This window comes from Toxotes jaculatrix, chromosome 11 (genome assembly GCF_017976425.1).
Source record: "Toxotes jaculatrix isolate fToxJac2 chromosome 11, fToxJac2.pri, whole genome shotgun sequence".
In the NCBI taxonomy this organism is placed as follows: Eukaryota; Metazoa; Chordata; class Actinopteri; family Toxotidae; genus Toxotes; species Toxotes jaculatrix.
In genome coordinates, this window is record NC_054404.1 from 13,796,219 (window position 1) to 13,811,788 (window position 15,570).

Consider the following 15,570-nt stretch of genomic DNA (forward strand, 5'->3'; position numbering starts at 1 on the left):
CCTCAAAATGTCATAAAAAACGTCATAGTATAGTAAGGCGTCAAAATCGGACAAAAAAAGTCAAAATTTTTTTCGACTTCAAAATGTCATAAAAAACGTCATAGTATAGTAAGGCGTCAAAATCGGACAAAAAAAGTCAAAAATTTTTTCGACCTCAAAATGTCATAAAAAACGTCATAGTATAGTAAGGCGTTTTTTTTGGTCAAAAAAAGTCCGATCTTTTTTTTGACTTCAAAATGTCATAAAAAACGTCATAGTATAGTAAGGCGTCAAAATCGGCCAAAAAAAGTCCGATTTTTTGTTGACCTCAAAATGTCATAAAAAACGTCATAGTATAGTAAGGCGTCAAAATCGGACAAAAAAAGTCAAAAAAATTTTCGACCTCAAAATGTCATAAAAAACGTCATAGTATAGTAAGGCGTTTTTTTCGGGCAAAAAAAGTCAAAATTTTTTTCGACCTCAAAATCTCATAAAAAACGTCATAGTATAGTAAGGCGTTTTTTTCGAGCAAAAAAAGTCAAAATTTTTTTCGACCTCAAAATCTCATAAAAAACGTCATAGTATAGTAAGGCGGTTTTTTCGGGCAAAAAAAGTCAAAATTTTTTTCGACCTCAAAATGTCATAAAAAACGTCATAGTATAGTAAGGCGTCAAAATCGGACAAAAAAAGTCAAAATTTTTTTCGACCTCAAAATGTCATAAAAAACGTCATAGTATAGTAAGGCGTCAAAATCGGACAAAAAAAGTCAAAAATTTTTTCGGCCTCAAAATGTCATAAAAAACGTCATAGTATAGTAAGGCGTTTTTTTCGGGCAAAAAAAGTCAAAATTTTTTTCGACCTCAAAATGTCATAAAAAACGTCATAGTATAGTAAGGCGTTTTTTTCGGGCAAAAAAAGTCAAAATTTTTTTCGACCTCAAAATGTCATAAAAAACGTCATAGTATAGTAAGGCGTCAAAATCGGACAAAAAAGTCAAAATTTTTTTCGACCTCAAAATGTCATAAAAAACGTCATAGTATAGTAAGGCGTCAAAATCGGACAAAAAAAGTCAAAATTTTTTTCGACCTCAAAATGTCCTAAAAAACGTCATAGTATAGTAAGGCGTTTTTTTCGGGCAAAAAAAGTCAAAAATTTTTTCGACCTGAAAATGTCATAAAAAACGTCATAGTATAGTAAGGCGTTTTTTTCGGGCAAAAAAAGTCAAACATTTTTTTGACCTCAAAATGTCATAAAAAAACGTCATAGTATAGTAAGGCGTTTTTTTCGGTCAAAAAAAGTCAAAAATTTTTTCGACCTCAAAATGTCATAAAAAACGTCATAGTATAGTAAGGCGTCAAAATCGGACAAAAAAAGTCAAATTTTTTTTCGACCTCAAAATGTCCTAAAAAACGTCATAGTATAGTAAGGCGTTTTTTTCGGTCAAAAAAAGTCAAAAATTTTTTCGACCTCAAAATCTCATAAAAAACGTCATAGTATAGTAAGGCGTCAAAATCGGACAAAAAAAGTCAAAATTTTTTTCGACCTCAAAATGTCATAAAAAACGTCATAGTATAGTAAGGCGTTTTTTTCGGGCAAAAAAAGTCAACATTTTTTTCGACCTCAAAATCTCATAAAAAACGTCATAGTATAGTAAGGCGTCAAAATCGGACAAAAAAAGTCAAAATTTTTTTCGGCCTCAAAATGTCATAAAAAACGTCATAGTATAGTAAGGCGTTTTTTTCGGGCAAAAAAAGTCAAAATTTTTTTCGACCTCAAAATGTCATAAAAAACGTCATAGTATAGTAAGGCGTTTTTTTCGGGCAAAAAAAGTCAAAATTTTTTTCGACCTCAAAATGTCATAAAAAACGTCATAGTATAGTAAGGCGTCAAAATCGGACAAAAAAGTCAAAATTTTTTTCGACCTCAAAATGTCATAAAAAACGTCATAGTATAGTAAGGCGTCAAAATCGGACAAAAAAAGTCAAAATTTTTTTCGACCTCAAAATGTCCTAAAAAACGTCATAGTATAGTAAGGCGTTTTTTTCGGGCAAAAAAAGTCAAAAATTTTTTCGACCTGAAAATGTCATAAAAAACGTCATAGTATAGTAAGGCGTTTTTTTCGGGCAAAAAAAGTCAAACATTTTTTTGACCTCAAAATGTCATAAAAAAACGTCATAGTATAGTAAGGCGTTTTTTTCGGTCAAAAAAAGTCAAAAATTTTTTCGACCTCAAAATGTCATAAAAAACGTCATAGTATAGTAAGGCGTCAAAATCGGACAAAAAAAGTCAAATTTTTTTTCGACCTCAAAATGTCCTAAAAAACGTCATAGTATAGTAAGGCGTTTTTTTCGGTCAAAAAAAGTCAAAAATTTTTTCGACCTCAAAATCTCATAAAAAACGTCATAGTATAGTAAGGCGTCAAAATCGGACAAAAAAAGTCAAAATTTTTTTCGACCTCAAAATGTCATAAAAAACGTCATAGTATAGTAAGGCGTTTTTTTCGGGCAAAAAAAGTCAACATTTTTTTCGACCTCAAAATCTCATAAAAAACGTCATAGTATAGTAAGGCGTCAAAATCGGACAAAAAAAGTCAAAATTTTTTTCGACCTCAAAATGTCATAAAAAACGTCATAGTATAGTAAGGCGTTTTTTTCAGGCAAAAAAAGTCAAATTTTTTTTCGACCTCAAAATGTCATAAAAAACGTCATAGTATAGTAAGGCGTTTTTTTCGGGCAAAAAAAGTCAAAAATTTATTCGACCTCAAAATGTCATAAAAAACGTCATAGTATAGTAAGGCGTCAAAATGGGACAAAAAAAGTCAAAAATTTTTTCGACCTCAAAATGTCATAAAAAACGTCATAGTATAGTAAGGCGTTTTTTTTGGTCAAAAAAAGTCCGATCTTTTTTTTAACTTCAAAATGTCATAAAAAACGTCATAGTATATAAAGGCGTCAAAATCGGCCAAAAAAAGTCCGATTTTTTGTTGACCTCAAAATGTCATAAAAAACGTCATAGTATAGTAAGGCGTCAAAATGGGACAAAAAAAGTCAAAAATTTTTTCGACCTCAAAATCTCATAAAAAACGTCATAGTATAGTAAGGCGTTTTTTTCGAGCAAAAAAAGTCAAAAATTTTTTCGACCTCAAAATGTCATAAAAAACGTCATAGTATAGTAAGGCGTTTTTTTCGGGCAAAAAAAGTCAAAATTTTTTTCGACCTCAAAATCTCATAAAAAACGTCATAGTATAGTAAGGCGTCAAAATCGGACAAAAAAAGTCAAAATTTTTTTCGACCTCAAAATGTCAAAAAACGTCATAGTATAGTAAGGCGTCAAAATCGGACAAAAAAAGTCAAAAAAATTTTCGACCTCAAAATGTCATAAAAAACGTCATAGTATAGTAAGGCGTTTTTTTCGGGCAAAAAAAGTCAAAAATTTATTCGACCTCAAAATGTCATAAAAAACGTCATAGTATAGTAAGGCGTCAAAATCGGACAAAAAAAGTCCAAATTTTTTTCGGCCTCAAAATGTCATAAAAAACGTCATAGTATAGTAAGGCGTTTTTTTCGGGCAAAAAAAGTCAAAATTTTTTTCGACCTCAAAATGTCATAAAAAACGTCATAGTATAGTAAGGCGTTTTTTTCGGGCAAAAAAAGTCAAAATTTTTTTCGACCTCAAAATGTCATAAAAAACGTCATAGTATAGTAAGGCGTTTTTTTCTGGCAAAAAAAGTCAAAATTTTTTTCGACCTCAAAATCTCATAAAAAACGTCAGTATAGTAAGGCGTAAAAATCGGACAAAAAAAGTCAAAATTTTTTTCGACCTCAAAATGTCATAAAAAACGTCATAGTATAGTAAGGCGTCAAAATCGGACAAAAAAAGTCAAAATTTTTTTCGACCTCAAAATGTCATAAAAAACGTCATAGTATAGTAAGGCGTTTTTTTCGGGCAAAAAAAGTCAAAATTTTTTTCGACCTCAAAATCTCATAAAAAACGTCATAGTATAGTAAGGCGTTTTTTTCGGTCAAAAAAAGTCAAAAATTTTTTCGACCTCAAAATGTCATAAAAAACGTCATAGTATAGTAAGGCGTCAAAATCGGACAAAAAAAGTCAAAATTTTTTTCGACCTCAAAATCTCATAAAAAACGTCATAGTATAGTAAGGCGTTTTTTTCGGGCAAAAAAAGTCAAAATTTTTTTCGACCTCAAAATCTCATAAAAAACGTCATAGTATAGTAAGGCGTTTTTTTCGGGCAAAAAAAGTCAAAATTTTTTTCGACCTCAAAATCTCATAAAAAACGTCATAGTATAGTAAGGCGTCAAAATCGGACAAAAAAAGTCAAAATTTTTTTCGACCTGAAAATGTCATAAAAAACGTCATAGTATAGTAAGGCGTCAAAATCGGACAAAAAAAGTCAAAATTTTTTTTGACCTCAAAATGTCATAAAAAACGTCATAGTATAGTAAGGCGTCAAAATCGGACAAAAAAAGTCAAAAATTTTTTCGACCTGAAAATGTCATAAAAAACGTCATAGTATAGTAAGGCGTTTTTTTCGGGCAAAAAAAGTCAAACATTTTTTCGACCTCAAAATGTCATAAAAAAACGTCATAGTATAGTAAGGCGTTTTTTTCGGTCAAAAAAAGTCAAAAATTTTTTCGACCTCAAAATGTCATAAAAAACGTCATAGTATAGTAAGGCGTCAAAATCGGACAAAAAAAGTCAAAATTTTTTTCGACCTGAAAATGTCATAAAAAACGTCATAGTATAGTAAGGCGTTTTTTTCGGACAAAAAAAGTCAAAAATTTTTTCGACCTCAAAATGTCATAAAAAACGTCATAGTATAGTAAGGCGTCAAAATCGGACAAAAAAAGTCAAATTTTTTTTCGACCTCAAAATCTCATAAAAAACGTCATAGTATAGTAAGGCGTCAAAATCGGACAAAAAAAGTCAAAATTTTTTTCGGCCTCAAAATGTCATAAAAAACGTCATAGTATAGTAAGGCGTTTTTTTCAGGTCAAAAAAAGTCAAAAATTTTTTCGACCTGAAAATGTCATAAAAAACATCATAGTATAGTAAGGCGTTTTTTTCGGGCAAAAAAAGTCAAACATTTTTTCGACCTCAAAATGTCATAAAAAAACGTCATAGTATAGTAAGGCGTTTTTTTCGGTCAAAAAAAGTCAAAAATTTTTTCGACCTCAAAATGTCATAAAAAACGTCATAGTATAGTAAGGCGTCAAAATCGGACAAAAAAAGTCAAATTTTTTTTCGACCTCAAAATGTCCTAAAAAACGTCATAGTATAGTAAGGCGTTTTTTTCGGTCAAAAAAAGTCAAAAATTTTTTCGACCTCAAAATGTCATAAAAAACGTCATAGTATAGTAAGGCGTCAAAATCGGACAAAAAAAGTCAAAATTTTTTTCGACCTCAAAATGTCATAAAAAACGTCATAGTATAGTAAGGCGTTTTTTTCGGGCAAAAAAAGTCAAAATTTTTTTCGACCTCAAAATGTCATAAAAAACGTCATAGTATAGTAAGGCGTCAAAATCGGACAAAAAAAGTCAAAATTTTTTTCGACCTCAAAATCTCATAAAAAACGTCATAGTATAGTAAGGCGTCAAAATCGGACAAAAAAAGTCAAAAATTTTTTCGACCTCAAAATGTCATAAAAAACGTCATAGTATAGTAAGGCGTCAAAATCGGACAAAAAAAGTCAAAAAAATTTTCGACCTCAAAATGTCATAAAAAACGTCATAGTATAGTAAGGCGTTTTTTTCGGTCAAAAAAAGTCAAAAATTTATTCGACCTCAAAATGTCATAAAAAACGTCATAGTATAGTAAGGCGTCAAAATCGGACAAAAAAAGTCAAAATTTTTTTCGACCTCAAAATGTCATAAAAAACGTCATAGTATAGTAAGACGTCAAAATCGGACAAAAAAAGTCCAAATTTTTTTCGGCCTCAAAATGTCATAAAAAACGTCATAGTATAGTAAGGCGTTTTTTTCGGGCAAAAAAAGTCAAAATTTTTTTCGACCTCAAAATGTCATAAAAAACGTCATAGTATAGTAAGGCGTTTTTTTCGGGCAAAAAAAGTCAAAATTTTTTTCGACCTCAAAATGTCATAAAAAACGTCATAGTATAGTAAGGCGTTTTTTTCGGGCAAAAAAAGTCAAAATTTTTTTCGACCTCAAAATGTCATAAAAAACGTCATAGTATAGTAAGGCGTCAAAATCGGACAAAAAAGTCAAAATTTTTTTCGACCTCAAAATGTCATAAAAAACGTCATAGTATAGTAAGGCGTCAAAATCGGACAAAAAAAGTCAAAATTTTTTTCGACCTCAAAATGTCATAAAAAACGTCATAGTATAGTAAGGCGTTTTTTTCTGGCAAAAAAAGTCAAAATTTTTTTCGACCTCAAAATCTCATAAAAAACGTCAGTATAGTAAGGCGTAAAAATCGGACAAAAAAAGTCAACATTTTTTTCGACCTCAAAATGTCATAAAAAACGTCATAGTATAGTATGGCGTCAAAATCGGACAAAAAAAGTCAAAATTTTTTTCGACCTCAAAATGTCATAAAAAACGTCATAGTATAGTAAGGCGTATTTTTCGGGCAAAAAAAGTCAAAATTTTTTTCGACCTCAAAATCTCATAAAAAACGTCATAGTATAGTAAGGCGTTTTTTTCGAGCAAAAAAAGTCAAAATTTTTTTCGACCTCAAAATGTCATAAAAAACGTCATAGTATAGTAAGGCGTTTTTTTTCGGTCAAAAAAAGTCAAAATTTTTTTCGACCTCAAAATCTCATAAAAAACGTCATAGTATAGTAAGGCGTCAAAATCGGACAAAAAAAGTCAAAATTTTTTTCGACCTCAAAATGTCATAAAAAACGTCATAGTATAGTAAGGCGTCAAAATCGGACAAAAAAAGTCAAAATTTTTTTTGACCTCAAAATGTCATAAAAAACGTCATAGTATAGTAAGGCGTCAAAATCGGACAAAAAAAGTCAAAAATTTTTTCGACCTGAAAATGTCATAAAAAACGTCATAGTATAGTAAGGCGTTTTTTTCGGGCAAAAAAAGTCAAACATTTTTTCGACCTCAAAATGTCATAAAAAAACGTCATAGTATAGTAAGGCGTTTTTTTCGGTCAAAAAAAGTCAAAAATTTTTTCGACCTCAAAATGTCATAAAAAACGTCATAGTATAGTAAGGCGTCAAAATCGGACAAAAAAAGTCAAATTTTTTTTCGACCTCAAAATGTCCTAAAAAACGTCATAGTATAGTAAGGCGTTTTTTTCGGACAAAAAAAGTCAAAATTTTTTTCGGCCTCAAAATGTCATAAAAAACGTCATAGTATAGTAAGGCGTTTTTTTCGGGCAAAAAAAGTCAAAATTTTTTTCGACCTCAAAATCTCATAAAAAACGTCATAGTATAGTAAGGCGTTTTTTTCGAGCAAAAAAAGTCAAAATTTTTTTCGACCTCAAAATCTCATAAAAAACGTCATAGTATAGTAAGGCGGTTTTTTCGGGCAAAAAAAGTCAAAATTTTTTTCAACCTCAAAATGTCATAAAAAACGTCATAGTATAGTAAGGCGTTTTTTTCGGGCAAAGAAAGTCAAAATTTTTTTCGACCTCAAAATCTCATAAAAAACGTCATAGTATAGTAAGGCGTTTTTTTCGAGCAAAAAAAGTCAAAATTTTTTTCGACCTCAAAATCTCATAAAAAACGTCATAGTATAGTAAGGCGTTTTTTTCGGGCAAAAAAAGTCAAAATTTTTTTCGACCTCAAAATGTCATAAAAAACGTCATAGTATAGTAAGGCGTTTTTTTCGGGCAAAAAAAGTCAAAAATTTTTTCGACCTCAAAATGTCATAAAAAACGTCATAGTATAGTAAGGCGTCAAAATCGGACAAAAAAAGTCAAAATTTTTTTCGACCTCAAAATGTCATAAAAAACGTCATAGTATAGTAAGGCGTTTTTTTCGGACAAAAAAAGTCAAAATTTTTTTCGACCTCAAAATCTCATAAAAAACGTCATAGTATAGTAAGGCGTTTTTTTCGGTCAAAAAAAGTCAAAAATTTTTTCGACCTCAAAATGTCATAAAAAACGTCATAGTATAGTAAGGCGTCAAAATCGGACAAAAAAAGTCAAATTTTTTTTCGACCTCAAAATCTCATAAAAAACGTCATAGTATAGTAAGGCGTCAAAATCGGACAAAAAAAGTCAAAATTTTTTTCGACCTCAAAATCTCATAAAAAACGTCATAGTATAGTAAGGCGTCAAAATCGGACAAAAAAAGTCAAAATTTTTTTCGACCTCAAAATGTCATAAAAAACGTCATAGTATAGTAAGGCGGTTTTTTCGGGCAAAAAAAGTCAAAATTTTTTTCGACCTCAAAATGTCATAAAAAACGTCATAGTATAGTAAGGCGTTTTTTTCGGTCAAAAAAAGTCAAAAATTTATTCGACCTCAAAATGTCATAAAAAACGTCATAGTATAGTAAGGCGTTTTTTTCGGGCAAAAAAAGTCAAAATTTTTTTCGACCTCAAAATGTCATAAAAAACGTCATAGTATAGTAAGGCGTTTTTTTCGGGCAAAAAAAGTCAAAATTTTTTTCGACCTCAAAATGTCATAAAAAACGTCATAGTATAGTAAGGCGTTTTTTTCGGGCAAAAAAAGTCAAAATTTTTTTCGACCTCAAAATCTCATAAAAAACGTCATAGTATAGTAAGGCGTTTTTTTCGGGCAAAAAAAGTCAAAATTTTTTTCGACCTCAAAATCTCATAAAAAACGTCATAGTAAAGTAAGGCGTTTTTTTCGGGCAAAAAAAGTCAAAATTTTTTTCGACCTCAAAATCTCATAAAAAACGTCATAGTATAGTAAGGCGTCAAAATCGGACAAAAAAAGTCAAAATTTTTTTCGACCTCAAAATGTCATAAAAAACGTCATAGTATAGTAAGGCGTCAAAATCGGACAAAAAAAGTCCAAATTTTTTTCGGCCTCAAAATGTCATAAAAAACGTCATAGTATAGTAAGGCGTTTTTTTCGGGCAAAAAAAGTCAAAATTTTTTTCGACCTCAAAATCTCATAAAAAACGTCATAGTATAGTAAGGCGTTTTTTTCAGGTCAAAAAAAGTCAAAAATTTTTTCGACCTCAAAATGTCATAAAAAACGTCATAGTATAGTAAGGCGTCAAAATCGGACAAAAAAAGTCAAAAATTTTTTCGACCTGAAAATGTCATAAAAAACGTCATAGTATAGTAAGGCGTTTTTTTCGGGCAAAAAAAGTCAAACATTTTTTCGACCTCAAACTGTCATAAAAAAACGTCATAGTATAGTAAGGCGTTTTTTTCGGTCAAAAAAAGTCAAAAATTTTTTCGACCTCAAAATGTCCTAAAAAACGTCATAGTATAGTAAGGCGTTTTTTTCGGTCAAAAAAAGTCAAAAATTTATTCGACCTCAAAATGTCATAAAAAACGTCATAGTATAGTAAGGCGTCAAAATCGGACAAAAAAAGTCAAAATTTTTTTCGACCTCAAAATGTCATAAAAAACGTCATAGTATAGTAAGGCGTCAAAATCGGACAAAAAAAGTCCAAATTTTTTTCGGCCTCAAAATGTCATAAAAAACGTCATAGTATAGTAAGGCGTTTTTTTCGGGCAAAAAAAGTCAAAATCTTTTTTCGACCTCAAAATCTCATAAAAAACGTCATAGTATAGTAAGGCGTTTTTTTCGAGCAAAAAAAGTCAAAATTTTTTTCGACCTCAAAATGTCATAAAAAACGTCATAGTATAGTAAGGCGTTTTTTTCGGGCAAAAAAAGTCAAAATTTTTTTCGACCTCAAAATGTCATAAAAAACGTCATAGTATAGTAAGGCGTTTTTTTCGAGCAAAAAAAGTCAAAATTTTTTTCGACCTCAAAATCTCATAAAAAACGTCATAGTATAGTAAGGCGTTTTTTTCGGGCAAAAAAAGTCAAAATTTTTTTCGACCTCAAAATCTCATAAAAAACGTCATAGTATAGTAAGGCGTCAAAATCGGACAAAAAAAGTCAAAATTTTTTTCGACCTCAAAATGTCATAAAAAACGTCATAGTATAGTAAGGCGTCAAAATCGGACAAAAAAAGTCAAAAATTTTTTCGACCTCAAAATGTCATAAAAAACGTCATAGTATAGTAAGGCGTCAAAATCGGACAAAAAAAGTCAAAAAATTTTTCGACCTCAAAATGTCATAAAAAACGTCATAGTATAGTAAGGCGTTTTTTTCGGGCAAAAAAAGTCAAAAATTTTTTCGACCTCAAAATGTCATAAAAAACGTCATAGTATAGTAAGGCGTCAAAATCGGACAAAAAAAGTCAAAATTTTTTTCGACCTCAAAATGTCATAAAAAACGTCATAGTATAGTAAGGCGTCAAAATCGGACAAAAAAAGTCAAAATTTTTTTCGGCCTCGAAATGTCATAAAAAACGTCATAGTATAGTAAGGCGTCAAAATCGGACAAAAAAAGTCAAAAATTTTTTCGACCTCAAAATGTCATAAAAAACGTCATAGTATAGTAAGGCGTTTTTTTCGGGCAAAAAAAGTCAAAATTTTTTTCGACCTCAAAATCTCATAAAAAACGTCATAGTATAGTAAGGCGTTTTTTTCGAGCAAAAAAAGTCAAAATTTTTTTCGACCTCAAAATGTCATAAAAAACGTCATAGTATAGTAAGGCGTTTTTTTCGGGCAAAAAAAGTCAAAATTTTTTTCGACCTCAAAATGTCATAAAAAACGTCATAGTATAGTAAGGCGTTTTTTTCGGGCAAAAAAAGTCAAAAATTTTTTCGACCTCAAAATGTCATAAAAAACGTCATAGTATAGTAAGGCGTCAAAATCGGACAAAAAAAGTCAAAATTTTTTTCGACCTCAAAATGTCATAAAAAACGTCATAGTATAGTAAGGCGTTTTTTTCGGACAAAAAAAGTCAAAATTTTTTTCGACCTCAAAATCTCATAAAAAACGTCATAGTATAGTAAGGCGTTTTTTTTCGGTCAAAAAAAGTCAAAAATTTTTTCGACCTCAAAATGTCATAAAAAACGTCATAGTATAGTAAGGCGTCAAAATCGGACAAAAAAAGTCAAATTTTTTTTCGACCTCAAAATCTCATAAAAAACGTCATAGTATAGTAAGGCGTCAAAATCGGACAAAAAAAGTCAAAATTTTTTTCGACCTCAAAATGTCATAAAAAACGTCATAGTATAGTAAGGCGTCAAAATCGGACAAAAAAAGTCAAAATTTTTTTCGACCTCAAAATGTCATAAAAAACGTCATAGTATAGTAAGGCGGTTTTTTCGGGCAAAAAAAGTCAAAATTTTTTTCGACCTCAAAATGTCATAAAAAACGTCATAGTATAGTAAGGCGTTTTTTTCGGTCAAAAAAAGTCAAAAATTTATTCGACCTCAAAATGTCATAAAAAACGTCATAGTATAGTAAGGCGTCAAAATCGGACAAAAAAAGTCCAAATTTTTTTCGGCCTCAAAATGTCATAAAAAACGTCATAGTATAGTAAGGCGTTTTTTTCGGGCAAAAAAAGTCAAAATTTTTTTCGACCTCAAAATGTCATAAAAAACGTCATAGTATAGTAAGGCGTTTTTTTCGGGCAAAAAAAGTCAAAATTTTTTTCGACCTCAAAATGTCATAAAAAACGTCATAGTATAGTAAGGCGTTTTTTTCGGGCAAAAAAAGTCAAAATTTTTTTCGACCTCAAAATCTCATAAAAAACGTCATAGTATAGTAAGGCGTTTTTTTCGGGCAAAAAAAGTCAAAATTTTTTTCGACCTCAAAATCTCATAAAAAACGTCATAGTAAAGTAAGGCGTTTTTTTCGGGCAAAAAAAGTCAAAATTTTTTTCGACCTCAAAATCTCATAAAAAACGTCATAGTATAGTAAGGCGTCAAAATCGGACAAAAAAAGTCAAAATTTTTTTCGACCTCAAAATGTCATAAAAAACGTCATAGTATAGTAAGGCGTCAAAATCGGACAAAAAAAGTCCAAATTTTTTTCGGCCTCAAAATGTCATAAAAAACGTCATAGTATAGTAAGGCGTTTTTTTCGGGCAAAAAAAGTCAAAATTTTTTTCGACCTCAAAATGTCATAAAAAACGTCATAGTATAGTAAGGCGTTTTTTTCGGGCAAAAAAAGTCAAAATTTTTTTCGACCTCAAAATGTCATAAAAAACGTCATAGTATAGTAAGGCGTTTTTTTCGGGCAAAAAAAGTCAAAATTTTTTTCGACCTCAAAATCTCATAAAAAACGTCATAGTATAGTAAGGCGTTTTTTTCGGGCAAAAAAAGTCAAAATTTTTTTCGACCTCAAAATCTCATAAAAAACGTCATAGTATAGTAAGGCGTCAAAATCGGACAAAAAAAGTCAAAATTTTTTTCGGCCTCAAAATGTCATAAAAAACGTCATAGTATAGTAAGGCGTTTTTTTCGGGCAAAAAAAGTCAAAATTTTTTTCGACCTCAAAATGTCATAAAAAACGTCATAGTATAGTAAGGCGTTTTTTTCAGGTCAAAAAAAGTCAAAATTTTTTTCGACCTCAAAATGTCATAAAAAACGTCATAGTATAGTAAGGCGTCAAAATCGGACAAAAAAAGTCAAAAATTTTTTCGACCTGAAAATGTCATAAAAAACGTCATAGTATAGTAAGGCGTTTTTTTCGGGCAAAAAAAGTCAAACATTTTTTCGACCTCAAAATGTCATAAAAAAACGTCATAGTATAGTAAGGCGTTTTTTTCGGTCAAAAAAAGTCAAAAATTTTTTCGACCTCAAAATGTCCTAAAAAACGTCATAGTATAGTAAGGCGTTTTTTTTCGGTCAAAAAAAGTCAAAAATTTATTCGACCTCAAAATGTCATAAAAAACGTCATAGTATAGTAAGGCGTCAAAATCGGACAAAAAAAGTCAAAATTTTTTTCGACCTCAAAATGTCATAAAAAACGTCATAGTATAGTAAGGCGTCAAAATCGGACAAAAAAAGTCCAAATTTTTTTCGGCCTCAAAATGTCATAAAAAACGTCATAGTATAGTAAGGCGTTTTTTTCGGGCAAAAAAAGTCAAAAATTTTTTCGACCTCAAAATCTCATAAAAAACGTCATAGTATAGTAAGGCGTTTTTTTCGAGCAAAAAAAGTCAAAATTTTTTTCGACCTCAAAATCTCATAAAAAACGTCATAGTATAGTAAGGCGTTTTTTTCGGGCAAAAAAAGTCAAAATTTTTTTCGACCTCAAAATCTCATAAAAAACGTCATAGTATAGTAAGGCGTTTTTTTCGAGCAAAAAAAGTCAAAAATTTTTTCGACCTCAAAATCTCATAAAAAACGTCATAGTATAGTAAGGCGTTTTTTTCGGGCAAAAAAAGTCAAAATTTTTTTCGACCTCAAAATCTCATAAAAAACGTCATAGTATAGTAAGGCGTCAAAATCGGACAAAAAAAGTCAAAATTTTTTCGACCTCAAAATGTCATAAAAAACGTCATAGTATAGTAAGGCGTCAAAATCGGACAAAAAAAGTCAAAATTTTTTTCGACCTCAAAATGTCATAAAAAACGTCATAGTATAGTAAGGCGTCAAAATCGGACAAAAAAAGTCAAAAAATTTTTCGACCTCAAAATGTCATAAAAAACGTCATAGTATAGTAAGGCGTTTTTTTCGGGCAAAAAAAGTCAAAAATTTTTTCGACCTCAAAATGTCATAAAAAACGTCATAGTATAGTAAGGCGTCAAAATCGGACAAAAAAAGTCAAAATTTTTTTCGACCTCAAAATGTCATAAAAAACGTCATAGTATAGTAAGGCGTCAAAATCGGACAAAAAAAGTCAAAATTTTTTTCGGCCTCGAAATGTCATAAAAAACGTCATAGTATAGTAAGGCGTCAAAATCGGACAAAAAAAGTCAAAAATTTTTTCGACCTCAAAATCTCATAAAAAACGTCATAGTATAGTAAGGCGTTTTTTTCGGGCAAAAAAAGTCAAATTTTATTTTGACCTCAAAATGTCATAAAAAACGTCATAGTATAGTAAGGCGTTTTTTTCGGGCAAAAAAAGTCAAAATTTTTTTCGACCTCAAAATCTCATAAAAAACGTCATAGTATAGTAAGGCGTTTTTTTCGGGCAAAAAAAGTCAAAATTTTTTTCGACCTCAAAATGTCATAAAAAACGTCATAGTATAGTAAGGCGTTTTTTTCGGGCAAAAAAAGTCAAAATTTTTTTCGACCTCAAAATGTCATAAAAAAACGTCATAGTATAGTAAGGCGTCAAAATCGGACAAAAAAGTCAAAATTTTTTTCGACCTCAAAATGTCATAAAAAACGTCATAGTATAGTAAGGCGTCAAAATCGGACAAAAAAAGTCAAAATTTTTTTCGACCTCAAAATGTCATAAAAAACGTCATAGTATAGTAAGGCGTCAAAATCGGACAAAAAAAGTCAAAATTTTTTTCGGCCTCGAAATGTCATAAAAAACGTCATAGTATAGTAAGGCTTTTTTTTGGGCAAAAAAAAAGTCAAAATTTTTTTCGACCTCAAAATGTCATAAAAAACGTCATAGTATAGTAAGGCGTTTTTTTCGGGCAAAAAAAGTCAAAATTTTTTTCGACCTCAAAATGTCATAAAAAACGTCATAGTATAGTAAGGCGTTTTTTTCGGGCAAAAAAAGTCAAAATTTTTTTCGACCTCAAAATGTCATAAAAAACGTCATAGTATAGTAAGGCGTTTTTTTCGGGCAAAAAAAGTCAAAAATTTTTTCGACCTCAAAATGTCATAAAAAACGTCATAGTATAGTAAGGCGTTTTTTTCGGTCAAATAGAGTCAAAAATTTTTTCGACCTCGAAATGTCATAAAAAACGTCATAGTATAGTAAGGCGTCAAAATCGGACAAAAAAAGTCAAAAATTTTTTCGACCTCAAAATCTCATAAAAAACGTCATAGTATAGTAAGGCGTTTTTTTCGGGCAAAAAAAGTCAAAAATTTATTCGACCTCAAAATGTCATAAAAAACGTCATAGTATAGTAAGGCGTCAAAATCGGACAAAAAAAGTCAAAATTTTTTTCGACCTCAAAATGTCCTAAAAAACGTCATAGTATAGTAAGGCGTTTTTTTCGGGCAAAAAAAGTCAAAAATTTTTTCGACCTGAAAATGTCATAAAAAACGTCATAGTATAGTAAGGCGTTTTTTTCGGGCAAAAAAAGTCAAACATTTTTTTGACCTCAAAATGTCATAAAAAAACGTCATAGTATAGTAAGGCGTTTTTTTCGGTCAAAAAAAGTCAAAAATTTTTTCGACCTCAAAATGTCATAAAAAACGTCATAGTATAGTAAGGCGTCAAAATCGGACAAAAAAAGTCAAATTTTTTTTCGACCTCAAAATCTCATAAAAAACGTCATAGTATAGTAAGGCGTCAAAATCGGACAAAAAAAGTCAAAATTTTTTTCGACCTCAAAATCTCATAAAAAACGTCATAGTATAGTAAGGCGTCAAAATCGGACAAAAAAAGTCAAAATTTTTTTCGGCCTCAAAATGTCATAAAAAACGTCATAGTATAGTAAGGCGTTTTTTTCGGGCAAAAAA